The sequence below is a fragment of the Salmo salar genome, chromosome 13, assembly GCF_965601325.2.
Source record: "Salmo salar chromosome 13, fSalSal1, whole genome shotgun sequence".
Lineage (NCBI taxonomy): Eukaryota > Metazoa > Chordata > Actinopteri > Salmoniformes > Salmonidae > Salmo > Salmo salar.
The window spans coordinates 109,766,081-109,785,493 of record NC_138303.1 but is presented as its reverse complement, the minus strand read 5'-3'; positions in this window follow the sequence as shown (position 1 = coordinate 109,785,493).

Below are 19,413 nucleotides of genomic sequence, written 5' to 3'. Positions count from 1 at the left end.
AGATGGACAGAGAGAGAGATGGAGAAGATGGAGATGGACAGAGAGAGATGGAGAAGATGGAGATGGACAGAGAGAGACGGAGAAGATGGAGATGGACAGAGAGAGAGAAAAAGAGATAGAGTGTGAACTGGAGTAAGAATATCACTACACAAACAGGGGTTAGAAAAAAACACACAAAAGCCTTTTTCTCTCTTTTAAATAAATTCCACTGCCATCTTGTACATTTTTATTTTGTGCATTTGGCTCTAGGCCCCATCTGCGTCCCAGCTGCTAACGGAGGGAAGCGACGGCCCTTCTGCACTACAGAACAACAGTGGTAATTGCTAGTGGAAGATATTAAATGCAGTCGATGAAAATGTTTACTGGCAATGAATATGCATAACGATGAGTAGGAAATGGTACCACAAGATTAAAAAGGAGAGGAGAGGGGGCTTGTTTACCACGGGGAGGAAAGACTGAAAGAGAAAATAGGTGCAGTAGGGGAGAGACAGAGAGGGAGAGACAGAGAGAGAGAGAGAGAGAGAGAGAGAGAGAGAGAGAGAGAGAGAGAGAGAGAGAGAGAGAGAGAGAGAGAGAGAGAGGAATGTCAGTTGGCCCCATGCCTGAAATGGGAAGTAGAAACCTTTGGACAAGGCATTAGGGAGAAAACAGATGGTTTGTGAACCTTTTATTAGGCATAAAAAAAATATGAATCAAGCCTGGCCTGGAAATGGTCGTTTGTTTTTTGTTGCACTGCAATTTTTTAAGCAGAATACTTTTTCTTTTTTTGTTGTTTTTTAAAATGTGTAATGGTGGATTATATATTTTGTCATGGTGGAGAAATCACCTCTCCTCTCCTCTCCTCTCCTCTCCTCTCCTCTCCTCTCCTCTCCTCTCCTCTCCTCTCCTCTCCTCTCCTCTCCTCTCCTCTCCTCTCCTCTCCTCTCCTCTCCTCTCCTCTCCTCTCCTGTCCTCTCCTCCCCTCCCCTCTCCTCTCTCCCCTCTCCTCTCTCCTCTCTCCCCTCCAATTTCCTCTCTCCCCTCTCCTCTCTCCCCTCTCCCCTCTCCTCTATCCTCTCTCCTCTCCTCTCCTCTCCTCTCCTCTCTTCTCTCCCCTCTCCTCTCTCCTCTATCCCCTCTCCTCTCTCCTCTCTCCCCTCTCCCCTCTCCTCTCTCCTCTCTCCCCTCCAATCTCCTCTCTCCTCTCTCCCCTCTCCCCTCTCCTCTCTCCCCTCTCCCCTCTCCTCTATCCTCTCTCCTCTATCCCCTCCCCTCTCCTCTCTCCTCTATCCCCTCTCCTCTCTCCCCTCTCTTCTCTCCCCTCTCGTCTATACCCTCTCCTATATCTTCTATCCTCTGTCCTCTGTCCTCTAAAATCTATCCTCTATCCCCCCTCCCCTATCTCCTCTGCTCCTATGTTACCCTAAATATGTTTCTAGTAGGCCTGGTGCAGGTTCACAGAATAACAGCAGCAGCAACGATGTATTCCTCCTTCTGGAAATGGTCCCCAAGGCTACCTCTAGCTGGGTCTGCCAAAGTAACAGCTATGCATTATTGTTATGAAGCGTGAACAAAAAGGACTCAGAATTCACATCAACCATTTGTATTCTGCTGGGAGTGAGACCAGCTGTGTCTACCAGACAGCGTCAGAGACCGGTGTGTCCTGACTGCCTCGCCTCTCTGTAAAATAAGGACGTTTTGTATCACACTGGGAATAAGAACAGAGTTGTGGTTGGTAGGGGGGTGGGGTTCTGTCCTGGCTGGCAGGGTGTTCTGTCCTGTCTGGAAATTCTGTTGTAAGGAATGACCTAGATTTAACAACAGACACATGACCAAACAGGAACGGAGCACCTCTAGTCACCGTTATTATCTACGGAGTATGCTTAGTGAGAACAGATTTAACAACAGACACATGACCAAACAGGAACGGAGCACCTCTAGTCACCGTTATTATCTACGGAGTATGCTTAGTGAGAACAGGGGTAAGAGCGTCACTTTGGGGAAAAATTACTTTGTTTTTCTCTCTTTGTAATGTGTGGACTTCTTCCTATAATAAGTCAAAAATGCATTTTAAAAACAAGTGCTGCAGGAGACTCTCTTACTTGTGGAATCCAGGTTCTCCCTCCAGGAGACCGTATTAACGGTGGAATCCAGGTTCTCCCTCCAGGAGGCCGTATTAACGGTGGAATCCAGGTTCTCCCTCCAGGAGGCCGTATTAACGGTGGAATCCAGGTTCTCCCTCCAGGAGACGGTATTAACGGTGGAATCCAGGTTCTCCCTCCAGGAGGCCGTATTAACGGTGGAATCCAGGTTCTCCCTCCAGGAGACGGTATTAACGGTGGAATCCAGGTTCTCCCTCCAGGAGGCCGTATTAACGGTGGAATCCAGGTTCTCCCCCCAGGAGACCGTATTAACGGTGGAATCCCGGTTCTCCCCCCAGGAGACCGTATTAACGGTGGAATCCAGGTTCTCCCCCCAGGAGACCGTATTAACGGTGGAATCCAGGTTCTCCCTCCAGGAGGCCGTATTAACGGTGGAATCCAGGTTCTCCCTCCAGGAGACCGTATTAACGGTGGAATCCAGGTTCTCCCTCCAGGAGACCGTATTAACGGTGGAATCCAGGTTCTCCCTCCAGGAGACGGTATTAACGGTGGAATCCAGGTTCTCCCTCCAGGAGGCCGTATTAACGGTGGAATCCAGGTTCTCCCTCCAGGAGGCCGTATCAACGGTGGAATCCAGGTTCTCCCTCGAACATCTCAGGAGACCGTATTTGAAAACAACATAAGAAACAATTAGTCATAATTAAACATCACAGATTTTGGATTCGCAGAAGCAATTTAAGTTCTACTGAACCTTGGCATTGCCACAAAGTATATTACAAATTAACGGTTCATTTTGGATTTGGCTGGCGTTCCTCTTGGTGGGTCCAACCTGCCAGTGTTGCCTTCATTAAAACAGTAGCGATGCTCAGCCGCCAAACATACTTTGTGTGTGTACTCTGTGTGTGTGTGTTGTGTGTGTGTACTTTGTGTGTGTTCTGTGTGTACTTTGTGTGTGTTGTGTGTGTACTTTGTGTATGTGTGTGTGTGTGTGCTCTGTGTGTGTGTGTGTGTGTGTGTTGTGTGTGTGTACTCTGTGTGTGTGCGTTGTGTGTGTGTGTGCTCTGCGTGTGTGTGTACTTTGTGTGTGTGTGTGTGTTGTGTGTGTGTACTCTCTGTGTGTGTGTGTGTGTGTGTGTGTGTGTGTGTGCTCTGCATGTGTGTGTACTCTGTGTGTGTGTGTTGTGTGTGTGTGTGTTGTGTGTGTACTCTCTGTGTGTGTGTGTGTGTGAGTGTGTGTTGTGTGTGTTGTGTGTGTGTGTGTGTGTGTTGTGTGTGTTGTGTGTGTGAGTGTGTGTTGTGTGTGTGTGTGTGTGTGTGTGTGTGTGTGTGTGTGTGTGTGTTGTGTGTGTGTGTGTGTACTCTGTGTGTGTGTAAACATTTTGCCATCCAATGTGTTGCTCCTCTCTCTCCCTTACCCTAACCCTAACCCTAACCCTAACCCTTACCCTTACCCTTACCCTAACCCTTATCCTAACCCTAACCCTTACCCTAACCCTTTCCCTTACCCTAACCCTTACCCTAACCCTAACCCGTACCCTAACCCTTATCCTAACCTTTACCCTTACCCTAACCCTATCCTAACCCTTACCCTAACCCTAACCCGTACCCTAACCCTTATCCTAACCCTTACCCTTACCCTAACCCTATCCTAACCCTAACCCTTACCCTAACCCGTACCCTAACCCTTATCCTAACCCTAACCCTTACCCTAACCCTATCCTAACCCTAACCCTTACCCTTACCCTAACCCGTACCCTAACCCTTATCCTAACCCTTACCCTTACCCTAACCCTAACCCTTATCCTAACCCTTACCCTTATCCTAACCCTTACCCTAACCCTAACCCTAACCCGCACCCTAACCCTTATCCTTACCCTAACCTTAACCCTAAATTTAACCCTAACCCTAACCTTAACCCTAACCCTAACCCGTACCCTAACCTTTATCCTAACCCTAACCTTAACCCTAACCCTTATCCTAACCCTTACCCTAACCCTAACCTTAACCCTAACCTTAACCCTAACCCTAACCTTAAGCCTAACCCTAACCCTAAACCTAACCCTTATCCTAACCCTAAACCTTACCCTAACCCTAACCCTAACCCTTATCCTAACCCTAACCCTTATCCTAACCCTTACCCTAACCCTAACCCTAACCTTAACCCTAACCCTTACCCTTACCCATACCCTAACCCTAACCCTTATCCTAACCCTAACACTTATCCTAACCCTAACCTTAACCCTTACCCTTACCCTTACTCTAACCTTAACCTTAACCTTAACCCTAACCCTAACCTTAACCTTAACCCTAACCCTAACCCTAACCCTTACCCTAACCCTTATCCTAATCCAAAGATATTTTGTTGATAGATAGATATACAATGCATTCAGAAAGTATTTAGACCCCTTGACTTTTTCCAAATGGATTTTACGTTACAGCATTATTCTAAAATCGTTTAAATAAAAATGTCCCTCATCAATCTGCACACAATACCCCATAATGACAAAGAGAAAATAGGTTTTTAGAATTTTTAGCAAATATATAAAAAATACAAAACAGAAATCCCTTATTTACATATGTATTCAGACCCTTTGCTATGTGACTCTAAATTGAGCTCAGGTGCATCCTGTTTCCATTGATAATCCTTGAGATGTTTCTACAACTTGATTGGAGTCCACCTGTGGTAAATTCAATTGATTGGACATGATTTGGAAAGGCACACACCTGTCTATATAAGGTCCCACAGTTGACAGTGCATGTCAGAGCAAAAACCAAGCCATGAGGTCGAAGGAATTGTCCGTAGAGCTCCGAGACAGGATTGTGTCGTGGCACAGATCTGGGGAAGGGTACCAAAACATTTCTGCAGCATTGAAGGTCCCCAAGAACACAGTGACCTCCATCATTCTTAAATGGAAAAAGTTTGGAACCACCAAGACTCATCCTAGAGCTGGCCGCCCGGCCAAACTGAGCAATCGGGGGTGAACGACCTTGGTCAGGGAGGTAAAAGAGAATACAATGGTGACTCTGAAAGAGCTCCAGAGTTCCTCTGTGGAGATGGGAGAACCTTCCAAAGGCACATGACAGCTCGCTTGGAGTTTGCCAAAAGTCACCTAAAGGACTCTCAGACCATGAGAAACAAGATTCTCTGGTCTGATAAAACCAAGATTGAACTCTTTGGCCTGAATGCCAAGTGTTACGTCTGGAGGAAACCTGGCACCATCCCTACGGTGAAGCATGGTGGTGGCAGCATCATGCTGTGGGGATTTCTTTCAGCGGCCGGGACTGGGAGACTAGTCAGGATCGAGGGAAAGATGAACGGAGCAAAGTACAGAAATGAAAACCTGCTCCAGAGCGCTCAGGACCTCAGACTGGGATGAAGGTTCACCTTCCAACAGGACAACGACCCTAAGCACACATCTGCTTAGAGAGATGGGTATCAGGCATCCAGGTTCACGTGGCCCGCCCATCGGAGCTGTGCTTTCATTAGCAGTGCGGAAATACTCATCATGTTGGTGGAGGATTTCAGTGTCTGGTATTCTGTCCTGCCAATTGATCCTCAGTAGCTTCTTCCAAAAGTTCAGGTGAAAGTGGCTTAGTTACCTGGTAAGGCGTTGGTAGACTGAGCAGGTTTCGCAGCCATTAGTAAGGATTTGTAATATGACTGCCTGGTGAAACCTTCACTTTTGTTGATGCCTGTCTTTTCCCACAGCGAATCTCGCAGACGGCCAAAGTCTGCAATAGCCTTGGAGATCCTGATGTTTGTTTCATTGTCTATGTAAACAGCACCGGCTACCAAGATAGGTGAATTTGTACATAGCTGACAGTTTCCGACCTTTCACTGAGATAGTTGGGTTCACGTAACAATTACCAGAAGTTGGTACATAACTTCGGTCTTCTTTGAACTGATTGTGAGGCAGATGAGAAGTTGTCCATGAGGATCTACAGGTCAGCAGCCAGCAGCATATATCGGTAAACAAGAGGTTGCAGACAGTCACCTCCTCCACCTTTGATTTGGCACACATCCTCATCCGGTTGATCAGCATCTTCCTCCTCAGGTTGATCAGCATCTTCCTCCTCAGGTTGATCAGCATCATCCTCAGGTTGATCAGCATCATCCTCCTCAGGTTGATCAGCATCATCCTCCTCAGATTGATCAGCATCATCCTCAGGTTGATCAGCATCATCCGCCTCAGGTTGATCAGCATCCTCCTCAGGTTGATCAGCATCATCCTCCTCAGGTTGATCAGCATCATCCTCCTCAGGTTGATCAGCATCATCCTCCTCAGATTGATCAGCATCATCCTCAGGTTGATCAGCATCTTCCTCCTCAGGTTGATCAGCATCATCCTCCTCAGGTTGATCAGCATCCTCCTCCTCAGGTTGATCAGCATCATCCTCCTCAGGTTGATCAGCATCATCCTCCTCAGGTTGATCAGCATCATCCTCTTCAGGTTGATCAGCATCATCCTCCTCAGGTTGATCAGCATCCTCCTCAGGTTGATCAGCATCATCCTCCTCAGGTTGATCAGCATCATCCTCCTCAGGTTGATCAGCATCATCCTCCTCAGGTTGATCAGCATCATCCTCAGGTTGATCAGCATCATCCTCCTCAGGTTGATCAGCATCATCCTCCTCAGGTTGATCAGCATCATCCTCCTCAGATTGATCAGCATCATCCTCAGGTTGATCAGCATCTTCCTCCTCAGGTTGATCAGCATCATCCTCCTCAGGTTGATCAGCATCATCATCCTCAGGTTGATCAGCATCATCCTCCTCAGGTTGATCAGCATCATCCTCAGGTTGATCAGCATCATCCTCAGGTTGATCAGCATCATCCTCCTCAGGTTGATCAGCATCATCATCCTCAGGTTGATCAGCATCATCCTCCTCAGGTTGACCAGCATCATCCTCCTCAGGTTGATCAGCATCATCCTCCTCAGGTTGATCAGCATCATCCTCCTCAGGTTGATCAGCATCATCGTCAGGTTGATCAGCATCCTCCTCAGGTTGATCAGCATCATCGTCAGGTTGATCAGCATCCTCCTCAGGTTGATCAGCATCATCCTCAGGTTGATCAGCATCATCCTCAGGTTGATCAGCATCTTCCTCCTCAGGTTGATCAGCATCATCCTCCTCAGGTTGATCAGCATCTTCCTCCTCAGGTTGATCAGCATCATCCTCCTCAGGTTGATCAGCATCATCCTCCTCAGGTTGATCAGCATCATCCTCCTCAGGTTGATCAGCATCATCCTCCTCAGGTTGATCAGCATCATCCTCCTCAGGTTGATCAGCATCATCCTTCTCAGGTTGATCAGCATCATCCTCCTCAGGTTGATCAGCATCATCCTCCTCAGGTTGATCAGCATCATCCTCCTCAGGTTGATCAGCATCATCCTCAGGTTGATCAGCATCATCCTCATCCGGTTGATCAGCATCATCCTCCTCAGGTTGATCAGCATCATCCTCCTCAGGTTGATCAGCATCATCCTCAGGTTGATCAGCATCATCCTCCTCAGGTTGATCAGCATCATCCTCCTCAGGTTGATCAGCATCATCCTCCTCAGGTTGATCAGCATCATCCTCCTCAGGTTGATCAGCATCATCGTCAGGTTGATCAGCATCATCCTCCTCAGGTTGACCAGCATCATCCTCCTCAGGTTGATCAGCATCATCCTCAGGTTGACCAGCATCATCCTCCTCAGGTTGACCAGCATCATCCTCCTCAGGTTGATCAGCATCATCCTCCTCAGGTTGATCAGCATCCTCCTCAGGTTGATCAGCATCTTCCTCCTCAGGTTGATCAGCATCTTCCTCCTCAGGTTGATCAGCATCCTCCTCCTCAGGTTGATTAGATGTACACGAGGGCACAGACATTGACTCTATCTAACCTGCAACATAGACATTTCTACCAAAAATAATTTACAGAAACTTGTTACAAATGATGGAGTCATCCGTGATTCACCAAATTATAATTTGAAAGAAGAAGCAAAATATTTGAAGCGTATGTTTTATTTTCAGTCTCCTCCATTTCCTCTTCATAGTGGATTTTGAAAAGGCGTTTGATAAAGTACGACTAGAATTTATATATAAATGCATGGATTATTTTAATTTTGGTGAATCTCTTATACAATGGATTTAAGTTATGTACAGCAACCCCCGATGTAAAATAGTAAATAATGGTTACTTCTCAGAAAGTATTGAGCTTTAAAGAGGATTAAAACAAGGCTGTCCTTTGTCTCCATATCTTTTGTCTCATCATAAAACCTAATTATGACAAGTGTACCATATTACGTATTGGATCGTTAACCTCTCTGGGCTAGGTGGGACGTTAGCGTCCCACTCTATTCAACAGCCAGTGGAATTGCGTGGCGCGAAATACAAATACCTAAAAAAATGCTACAACTTCAATTTCTCAAACATATGACTATTTTACACCATTTGAAAGATAAGACTCTCGTTAATCCAACCACATTGTCCGATTTCAAAAAGGCTTTACAGCGAAAGCAAAACATTAGATTATGTCAGGAGAGTACCATGCCAAAAATAATCACACAGCCATTTTCAAAGCAAGCATATATGTCACAAAAACCAAAACCACAGCTAAATGCAGCACTAACCTTTGATGATCTTCATCAGATGACACTCCTAGGACATTATGTTATACAATACATGCATGTTTTGTTCAATCAAGTTCATATTTATATCAAAAAACTGCTTTTTACATTAGCATGTGATGTTCAGAACTAGCATACCCACCGAAAACTTCCGGTGAATTTACTAAACTACTCATCATAAACGTTGACAAAATACATAACAATTATTTTAAGAATTATAGATACAAAACTCCTTTATGCAATCGCTATGTCAGATTTTAAAATATATTTTTGGCGAAAGCACATTTTGCAATATTCTGAGTACATAGCTCAGCCATCACGGCTAGCTAATTTCACACCCGCCAAGTTTGGGGCAACCTAAACTCAGAATTACTATTAGAAAAATTGGATTACCTTTGCTGTTCTTTGTCAGAATGCACTCCTAGGACTTCTACTTCAACAACAAATGTTGTTTTGGTTCCAAATAATCCATAGTTATATCCAAAAAGCTCAGTTTTGTTCATGCGTTCAGGTCACTACCAAAGTGTAACGCGCGAGCGCATTTCGTGACAAAAAATGTCAAAATATTCCATTACTGTATTTAGAAGCATGTCAAACGCTGTTTAAAATCCATTTTTATGCTATTTTTCTCTTAAAATAGTGATAATATTCCAACCGGACAACGTTATATTAATTCAAAGAGGGAAAGAAAAAAATGGCGAGGTCTCGTGAACGCGCATCTCCAGTCTCTCTGTCACCAGGCAGTCCACTGACAAACTCTGCTGCTGTTATCTGCCCAGAGACAGGAGACGCGTCAATCCGGTTTCTGACGGCTTTAGAGAGCCAATGGAAGCCTTAGAAAGTGTCACGTAACAGCACAGATACTGTAATTTTGATAGAGATGCAACAGAAGGACTACAAATTGTCAGACAGGCCACTTCCTGCTTGTAATTTTCTCAGGTTTTTGCCTGCCATATGAGTTCTGTTATACTCAGACACCATTCAAACAGTTTTAGAAACTTTAGAGTGTTTTCTATCCAAATCTACTAATAATATGCATATTCTCGTTTCTGGGCAAGAGTAGTAACCAGATTAAATTGGGTACGTTTTTTTATCCGGCCGTGAAAATACTGCCCCCTATCCCAGACAGGTTAAAAGACACTACCTTTTAGTTTACCAATAAAATGGGTGGCTGGTGAAGTAGACATATATGGTATTCACATCTCGAAAACTATAAATTAATTTACCACAATGAATTTCAATAGAAAGTTAGTAAAAATAGATAAGATTCTGCAACCATGGAGAGGTAAATACTTGTCTATTTATGGAAAAATCACATTGATTAACTCTTTGGTCCTATCACAGTTTAATTACTTACTAATGCCGCTGCCTACTCCAGACAACTTGTTTTTTAAATCATATGAGCAAAAAATATTTCATTTTATTTGGAATGATAAGGCAGACAAAATTAAATGTGCCTATCTATATAATGAATATGAGTTTGGGGGGATAAAATTATAAAGAATTAAAGCTTTAAACCTCTCACTAAAAGCTTCACTCATACATAAGTTATACTTAAACCCAAAATGGTTTTCCAGTAATTATTAAGAAAGGCCAATCCTTTGTTAAAAAATGGCCTAATTTGCCTTTATACAGATGGCAACTTCTCATTTCCAATGAAATGAAAATTACATTTTTGTCTAAAGTATCGCCCTTAAACGAGCCGTGCAAAGATGGTCACAATTTCAGTTTTATCCTCCAGAAAAGATAGAACAAATATTACAACAAATGTTATGGTTAAACTCAAATATGTGTGGGTCTCGTGTGGCTCAGCTGGTAGAGCATGGTGTTTGCAACACCAGGGTTGTGGGTTCGATTCCCACGGGGACCAGTACGGAGAAAAAAATGTATGAAATGTATGTTGCTCTTGATAAGAGTGTCTGCTACATGACTAAAATATGCAATAAATAAACATTCTTTATGGAATTTCTTTATTTTAATTGTATTATATTTATTAATGATATTATGAATAGAAACTAAGGAGTTATGTCACATATGCAGCTATCGAAAATATGTGGGAATACCTACTCAATCCAAATTTACAACCAACTGATTGCAGCACTACCACAAACATGGAGTAGGCGAGTGGAAAAGGGAGACGGTAGGGAACTTGTTTGCCTGCCATATATTAAAGATACAAATTGGCTGAAAGGAACTGGCATAAATAGAAAAATAAAATAATAATAATTGGTTTTAAACACATGCTCTCTTCTCTGTGTGTGTGTGTGTTGGTATATGTGTGTGTGTGTGTGTGTGTGTGTGTGTGTGTGTGGTGTGTGTGTGTGTGTGTGTGTGTGTGTGTGTGTGTGTGTGTGTGTGTGTGTGTGTGTGTGTGTGGGATGTGTACATGCGTGTTTGCTTGCAGTCGTGCATTTACACGTTACGTTACCATCTTTGAGTCATTTATTAATAGATAGTTAATTAACAGTGAGAGAATCTCCGCTGCCTTGGAGCTCTACTGTGATGTCACATGGAAGAAACTGTCTGAGATTTTTCTCTCTGATGTAAAACTTGTCACAGGAAGTAAGAAGTGCTTGGACTGTGGCCCACGGTGTACTACTCTATAGAATAGGGTGACTTTTGGACGATGCCCCGGTCACACCACACCATGTCAGGCTGGGTCTGGGCTCTGCTCTATCAGGCCCGATCTCCGTACAGACCTTCTCATAGAGAACTGTTCCATGAAGTGGTTGGAGTCTTTACACCTTTAGAAAAAAAGGCTTCCAAAAGGGTTCTTCGGATGTCTCCATAGGAGAACCCTTTTTTTGTGTTCCATGTAGAACCCTATGGGGAAAGAGTTGTACATGGAACCAAACAGGGTTCTACCTAGAACCAAAAAGGGTTCCAAAAGGGTTCCTAGGCTGTCCCCATAGGAGAACCCTTTTTGGTTCCACGTAGAACCCTATGGGGAAAGAGTTCTACATGGAACCAAAAAGGGTTCTACCTAGAACCAAAAAGGGTTCCATAAGGGTTCCTAGGCTGTCCCCATAGGAGAACCCTAGAACTTAGGGTTCTACATGGAACCCAAAAGGGTTCTACCTAGAACCAAATAGGTTCTAGCTGGAACCAAACATGGTTCGTCAAAGGGTTCTCCTATGGGGACAGCCAAAGAACCATTTAAGGTTCTAGATAGCACCTTTTTTTTTCTAAGAGTGTGCAGCTACACTTTGGTTACAGTGTTGTGATAATGATCCCCAGAATCCAAGCTCCATTAATATCTCTCTCTCTCTCTCTCTCTCTCTCTCTCTATTTCGCTCTCTTTCGCTCTCTTTCTCTCTCTTTTTTGTATCTCTCTCTCTCTCTCTTTTCTCCCCGATCACGCCCCCCTCCTCACACAGCTCTTTCTATCATAACAGCCCTCAGTAAGAGGCTCAGCACTCACTGCCACTGTCTTCCTGTGGTCTCTATTGACGCCAGGTGAAAAATAGGTGTTGTTGAGCTCTTTCACCACTGATGGAGGTGGTGTCTCTCTCCCTATGGTGCTATGGGCTCTGTCGGAGGGGCTCACACACCTGCATGTCTCACAGACCTGGTTGGTTGCTACTTTGGTTCTTATGCTGCTAGAGTAATGACCCATCAGTAATAACCTTCTCTCTCTCTCTCTCTCTCTCTCTCTCTCTCTCTCTCTCTCTCTCTCTCTCTCTCTCTCTCTCTCTCTCTCTCTCTCTCTCTCTCTCTCCTCTCTCTCTCTCTCTCTCTCTCTCTCTCTCCCTCTCTCTCTCCCAGGCTCCTCCGGTTCAGTGCTCTGTCCTCCTCCCACCGTACACTTCTCCTCGCCCCCCACACACACACACCACCCTCTGTGGGGGAGCGACGTGCAACGAGGAGCGATGACAAGCTGCCATATGAATGAATCTGTGCGGCAACGGATGGATGGGGATACAGAATAAATTATTTCCACTATGAGGAAGATTGTGGTATGTATAGACTTCATCATTTACTATATATTCCAGTATGCTATGTTTAGGCCCATTTGTCTAATATATTCCAGTATGCTATGTTTAGGCACATTTGTCTAATATATTCCAGTATGCTATGTTTAGGCCCATTTGTCTTATATATTCCAGTATGCTATGTTTAGGCCCATTTGTCTAATATATTCCAGTATGCTATGTTTAGGCACATTTGTCTAATATATTCCAGTATGCTATGTTTAGGCCCATTTGTCTAATATATTCCAGTATGCTATGTTTAGGCCCATTTGTCTTATATATTCCAGTATGCTATGTTTAGGCCCATTTGTCTAATATATTCCAGTATGCTATGTTTAGGCCCATTTGTCTTATATATTCCAGTATGCTATGTTTAGGCACATTTGTCTTATATATTCATTGTTATATATTTTGATGACCTTCAGTGTCAAGTTCAGTGTCTTCAAACTCGTTTAATGATGAAAAGTTGGACTGAATGGATCTGGAGGGATCTGGAACAAAAACAAAAGTTATTGCCACTGTACACACCAACGTACAGACCAAGCTGAGGGAAAGAGGTGATATGCTCTGCATACCACATATGTTAGCAGACATCCAGTGTTGTCTTGAAAAGCTAATCAAATCACATCAAATTGTATTTGTCACATGTGCCGAATACAACAGGTGTAGACCTTACAGTGAAATGCTGAATACAACAGGTGTAGACCTTACAGTGAAATGCTGAATACAACAGGTGTAGTAGACCTTACAGTGAAATGCTGAATACAACAGGTGTAGTAGACCTCACAGTGAAATGCTGAATACAACAGGTGTAGTAGACCTCACAGGGAAATGCTTACTCACAAGCCCTTCACCTCTCTGGGGTATGTGGGACGCTAGCATCCCACCTGCGGGACACACTATTCAACAGCCAGTGAAATAGCAGGGCGGCAAATTCAAAACAACAAAAATCTCATAATTCAAATTTCTCAAACATACAACTATTATATCCCATTTTAAAGATACACTTCTCGTTAATCCAACCACATTGTCCGATTTCAAAAAGGTTTCACGGCGAAAGCATAAACATTAGATTATGTTAGGACAGCACCTTGACAAGAAAAACCACACAGCCATTTTCCAAGCAAAGAGAGGCGTCACAAAAACCAGAAATACAGCTAAAATTAATCACTAACCTTCGATGATCTTCATCAGATGACACTCCCAGGACTCAATGTTACACATTACATGTATGTTTTGTTCGATAAAGTTCATATTTATATCCAAAAACCCCATTTTACATTGGCGCGTGATGTTCAGAAAATGTTTTGCCTCCAAAACCCCCAGTGAATGAGCACATCAATTTACAGAAATACTCATCATAAACGTTAATACAAGTTACAACAGTTATTCTAAGAATTATAGATACACTTCTTTAATGCAACCGCTGTGTCAAAAAGTTCCATTACCGTTCGTAGAAACATGTTAAACGATATTTACAATCAATCCTTAGGGTCTTTCATATCATAAATCTTCGATAATATTCCAACAGGACAATAGCGTATTCATTACAGAGGAAAAAGGAAGGAATGGTGCACCTGCGTGACCATTGGCCCCAGGCAGTCCACTTGTTTAGTCAACTCTTATTCTCTCCCCAGTCACAGTAGAAGCATGAAACATTACATTTACATTTTAGTAGACACTCTTATCCAGAACGACTTACAGTAGTGAATGCATACATTTTTTTGGTACTGGCCCCCTGTGGGAATCAAACCCACAACCCTAGCGTTGCATGGCGTTGCAAACACCATGCTCTACCAACTGAGCCACAGGGAAAACAACATTCTAAAGACTGTTGACATCAAGTGGAAGCCTTAGGAAGTGCAAAATGAACCCTAAGTCACCCTAAGTCACCCTAAGAACCCTAAGCCAGGGTTGTGGGTTCGATTCCCACGGGGGGCCAGTACAAAAAAATAGGCAATCACTTGAAAAACTACAAACCTCAGATTTCCACACTTCCTGGTTGGATTTTTCTCAGGTTTTTGCCTGCCATATGAGTTCTGTTATAGTCACCCTTACCACCTGGGCGAGGCTCAATTGGTCCAGCGTCGTCCGGGTTAGGGGAGGGTTTGGCCGGCTGGGATGTCCTTGTCCCATCCCGCTCTAGCGACTCCTGTGGCGGGCCGTGCACAGTGCACGCTGACTGCGGTCGCCAGCTGTACGGTGTTTCATACGACACATTGGTGCGGCTGGCTTCTGGGTTAAGCGAGCACTGTGTCAAGAAGCAGTGAGGGTTGTAGTAGCTATAAAAAGTGATTAGGCTGCATAGATTTGAGATGAAAACGCAGTCATTTTTTGGTTTGTTGGTTATTTTAAAGCAGTGCGTCTTGACAGGGTCATGTTTCAGAGGATGCATGGCTCTCGACATTCGCCTCTCCCGAGTCTGTATGGGAGTTGCTGCAATGGGACAAGACTTTAACTACCAATTGGGGAGAAAAAGGGGTAAAAATGTGTAAAAAAAAAATCTATAAAAAATTGGCTCCATTAAAGTCCCCGGCCACTAGGAGCGCTACTTCTGGATGAGCATTTTCTTGTTTGCTTATGGCCTTATACAGTTCATTGAGTGCGGTCTTAGTGCCAGTATCAGTCTGTGGTGGTAAATAGACGGCTATGAATAATATAGATGAGAACTCTCTTGGTAGATAGTGTGGTCTACAGCTTATCATGAGGTACTCTACCTCATCGAGCAAAAACTCAATACTTTTTAAAATATTAGACATCGCGCACCAACTGTTATTGACAAATAGACACACACCCCCACCCCTCATCTTACCAGATGTAGCTGTTCTGCCTGCCGATGCACGGAAAACCCAGCCAGCTCTATATTTTCTGTGTCGTCGTTCAGCCACAACTCTTTGAAATATAAGACATTACAGTTTTTAATGTCCCGTTGGTGGGATAGTCTCGAGTGGAGATCATCCAGTTTATTCTCTAGTGATTGCACGTTGGCCAATAGAACGGATGGTAGAGGCGGGTTACCCACTTGCCGACAAACTCTCACAAGGCACCCCGATCTCCACCCCCTTGTATTTACATCTATTCTTCACGCGAAGGACGGGGATTTGGGCCTGGTCTTGGAGAAACGGTATATCCTTCGCGTCGGACTCATTAAAGAAAATATTATTCATCCAGTTGGAGGTGAATAATCTCTGTTCTGATGTCCAGAAGCTCTTTTCGTTCAATAAGAGACAGTGGTAGCAACATAATAAGTTACAAACAATGCGAAAAAACCACACAAAATAGCACAATTGGTTAGGAGCCCATAAAACGTCAGCGATACCCTCCAGTGCAATTATCTTAAGGACAACGGAAGTGTATGTTAGCGGACACCCAGTGTTGTACTACATAGCTGATGGAAGTGAATCGCTGGCTATTATATCGCAGCTCGTAGCGTTTTAATTCAACGTTCCAATTCAACGTTCCACTTCAACGTTCTAATTCAATGTTCCAATTCAACGTTCCACTTCAACGTTCCACTTCAACGTTCCAATTCAACGTTCCAATTCAACGTTCCACTTCAACGTTCCAATTCAACGTTCCATGAACAGAGTAGAATAGAGCGAGCGGAGGGCAGAGTGGCCGTCTGAGTTTTTAATGTTTTAAATCCCAATTTTGGGAAAAGCTCAATATCAGCCCATCAACCCAATACAACCCAATACAACCCGTTACAACCCGTTACAACCCATTACAACCCAATACAACCCGTTACAACCCATTAAAACTCAATACAACCCAATACAACCCGTTACAACCCGTTACAACCCGTTACAACCCAATACAACCCATTACAACCCATTACAACCCGTTACAACCCAATACAACCCGTTACAACCCATTACAACCCGTTACAACCCATTAAAACTCAATACAACCCAATACAACCCGTTACAACCCGTTACAACCCGTTACAACCCAATACAACCCATTACAACCCATTACAACCCAATACAACCCAATACAACCCATTACAACCCAATACAACCCAATACAACCCGTTACAACCCAATACAACCCGTTACAACCCGTTACAACCCAATACAACCCAATACAACACGTTAAAACCCATTACAACCCATTGCACCCCATTACAACTCATTACAACCCATTAAAACCCAATACAACCCATTACAAACCATTACAACCCAATACAACCCGTTAAAACTCGTTGCACCCCATTACAACCCATTACAACCCGTTACAACCCATTACAACCCGTTACAACCCAATACAACCCGTTACAACCCATTACAACCCATTACAACCCGTTACAACCCGTTACAACCCATTACAACCCATTACAACCCATTACAACCCCTTACAACCCAATACAACCCGTTAAAACCCATTACAACCCATTACAACCCATTCCTCTGGCTTCCGAACGACAACTAATTGTCACTTTTTTTTTTTGAAGAAGGAGGGGAATGAAAAACAACTTTTGTTGTTGCCAGTCCCACCACCCAGTAATTTACCAAACCAAAACAGCAACCATTCAAAGTAATGATGTGACTAATATTCACTTCAACTTGCTCAGTGCTGTAGGGTAAAATAAAGAGCTGAGTTGTGACTTTGTGATGTCTGCCAGACAACAACCATTCAAACTAACGATTGGTCTGACATCTGTTGCCAAAGGGTAGAATTAAGTGCTCAGTTTGGGCTGTGCTCATCAGAACCAAGTTTCAGTATTGTTTTGTCAAAGATGTTTGAAAGTATATGACACTATAATTTTTTTATTTATTATAAGCAACTCTACAATGCATCAACCTTAGAGCTGTGGTGTATGTAAATAGGATATGAACATGGAGTTAATTTCCCTTTATGTTGCCTGTGATGATGGAGGTTGTAATATATGTTAATTTGATATGATGGAGGTTGTAATATATGTTAATTTGATTTGATGGAGACTGTAATATATGTTAATTTGATATGATAGAGGTTGTGGTATATGCTAATTTGATATGATGGAGGTTGTAATATATGTTAATTTGATTTGATGGAGACTGTAATATATGTTAATTTGATATGATAGAGGTTGTGGTATATGCTAATTTGATATGATGGAGGTTGTAATATATGTTAATTTGTTATGATGGAGGTTGTGGTATATGTTAATTTGATATGATGGAGGTTGTGGTATATGTTAATTTGATTTGATGGAGGCTGTAATATATGTTAATTTGTTATGATGGAGGTTGTGGTATATGTTAATTTGATTTGATGGAGGCTGTAATATATGTTAATTTGATATGATGGAGGTTGTGGTATATGCTAATTTGATATGATCGAGGTTGTAATATATGTTAATTTGTTATGATGGAGGTTGTGATATATGTTAATTTGATATGATGGAGGTTGCGGTATATGTTAATTTGATATGATGGAGGTTGCGGTATATGTGTACCTCTACAGGATCGGTGAGTCCCCCGCGGGACGGTTGAGCTAACGTAGGCTAATGCGATTATCATGAGGTTGTAAGTAACAAGAACATTTTCCAGGACATAACATGTCTGATATTGGCAGAAAGCTTACATTTTTGTTACTCTAACTGCACTGTACAATTTACAGTAGCTATTTCAGTGAAAGAATACCATGCTATTGTTTGAGGAAAGTGCACAGTTATGAACTTGAAAAGTTATTAACAAACCAATTAGGCGCATTTGGGCAGTCTTGATACAACAGTTTGAAGAGAAATACAATGGATCAGTCTAAAACTTTGCACATACACTGATGCCATCTAGTGGCCAAAATCTAAATTGCGCCTGAGCTGGAATAATACATTATGGCCTTTCTCTTGCATTTCAAAGATGAAAGTACAAAAAAACCACAAAAAAAAAAACATTTTTTTATTTTCTATTATCAGATCTAATGTATTAAATTCTCCTACATTTATTTCACATTTCCACAAACTTCAAAGTAGTATCAATAATATGCATATCCTTGCTTCAGAGCCTGAGTTACAGGCAGTTAGATTCGGGTTTGTCATTTTAGGGGAAAATTGAAAAAAAAGGGGAGGATCCTTATTGATATGATATGATGGAGGTTGTAGTAGATCAAATGAAATCTTATTGGTCACATACACGTGATCAGCAGATGTTATTGGTCACAGACACGTGATTAGCAGATGTTATTGCAGGTGAAGCGAAATGCTTGCGCTTCTAGCTCTGACAGTGCAGTAACATCTAACAAATTACACACAAATCTAAGGAGGAACGAATTAAGACTACATACATATTGACGAGCGATGTCAGAGCGGAACGGACTAAGATACAGTAGAACAGTATAGAATACAGTATATACATATGAGATGAGTAATACAAGTTATGTAAACATTATTAAGTGAATGAGAATAGTATAGAAAACAGTCTATACATATGAGATGAGTAATGCCAGATATGTAAACATTATTAAAGTGACTGGTGTTCCATTCCTTTAAGTGGACAGTGATTCCTAGTCTGTATGCCTATAGGCAGCAGCCTCTGATGTGCTAGTGATGGCTATTTAACAGTCTGATGGCCTTGAGATAGCAGCTGTTTTTCAGTCTCTCGGTCCCAGCTTTGATGCACTGGCCTCACCAACGCCCACTATTACACCCATCCAAGCCCCATCCTGCGACCTAAGAGATATGGATCAGATGCTCGACATGCTCTGCTCACGCATACTGTGATGGTCCGGGGCCTAAACCACACAAAAACAACACTAGACACTATG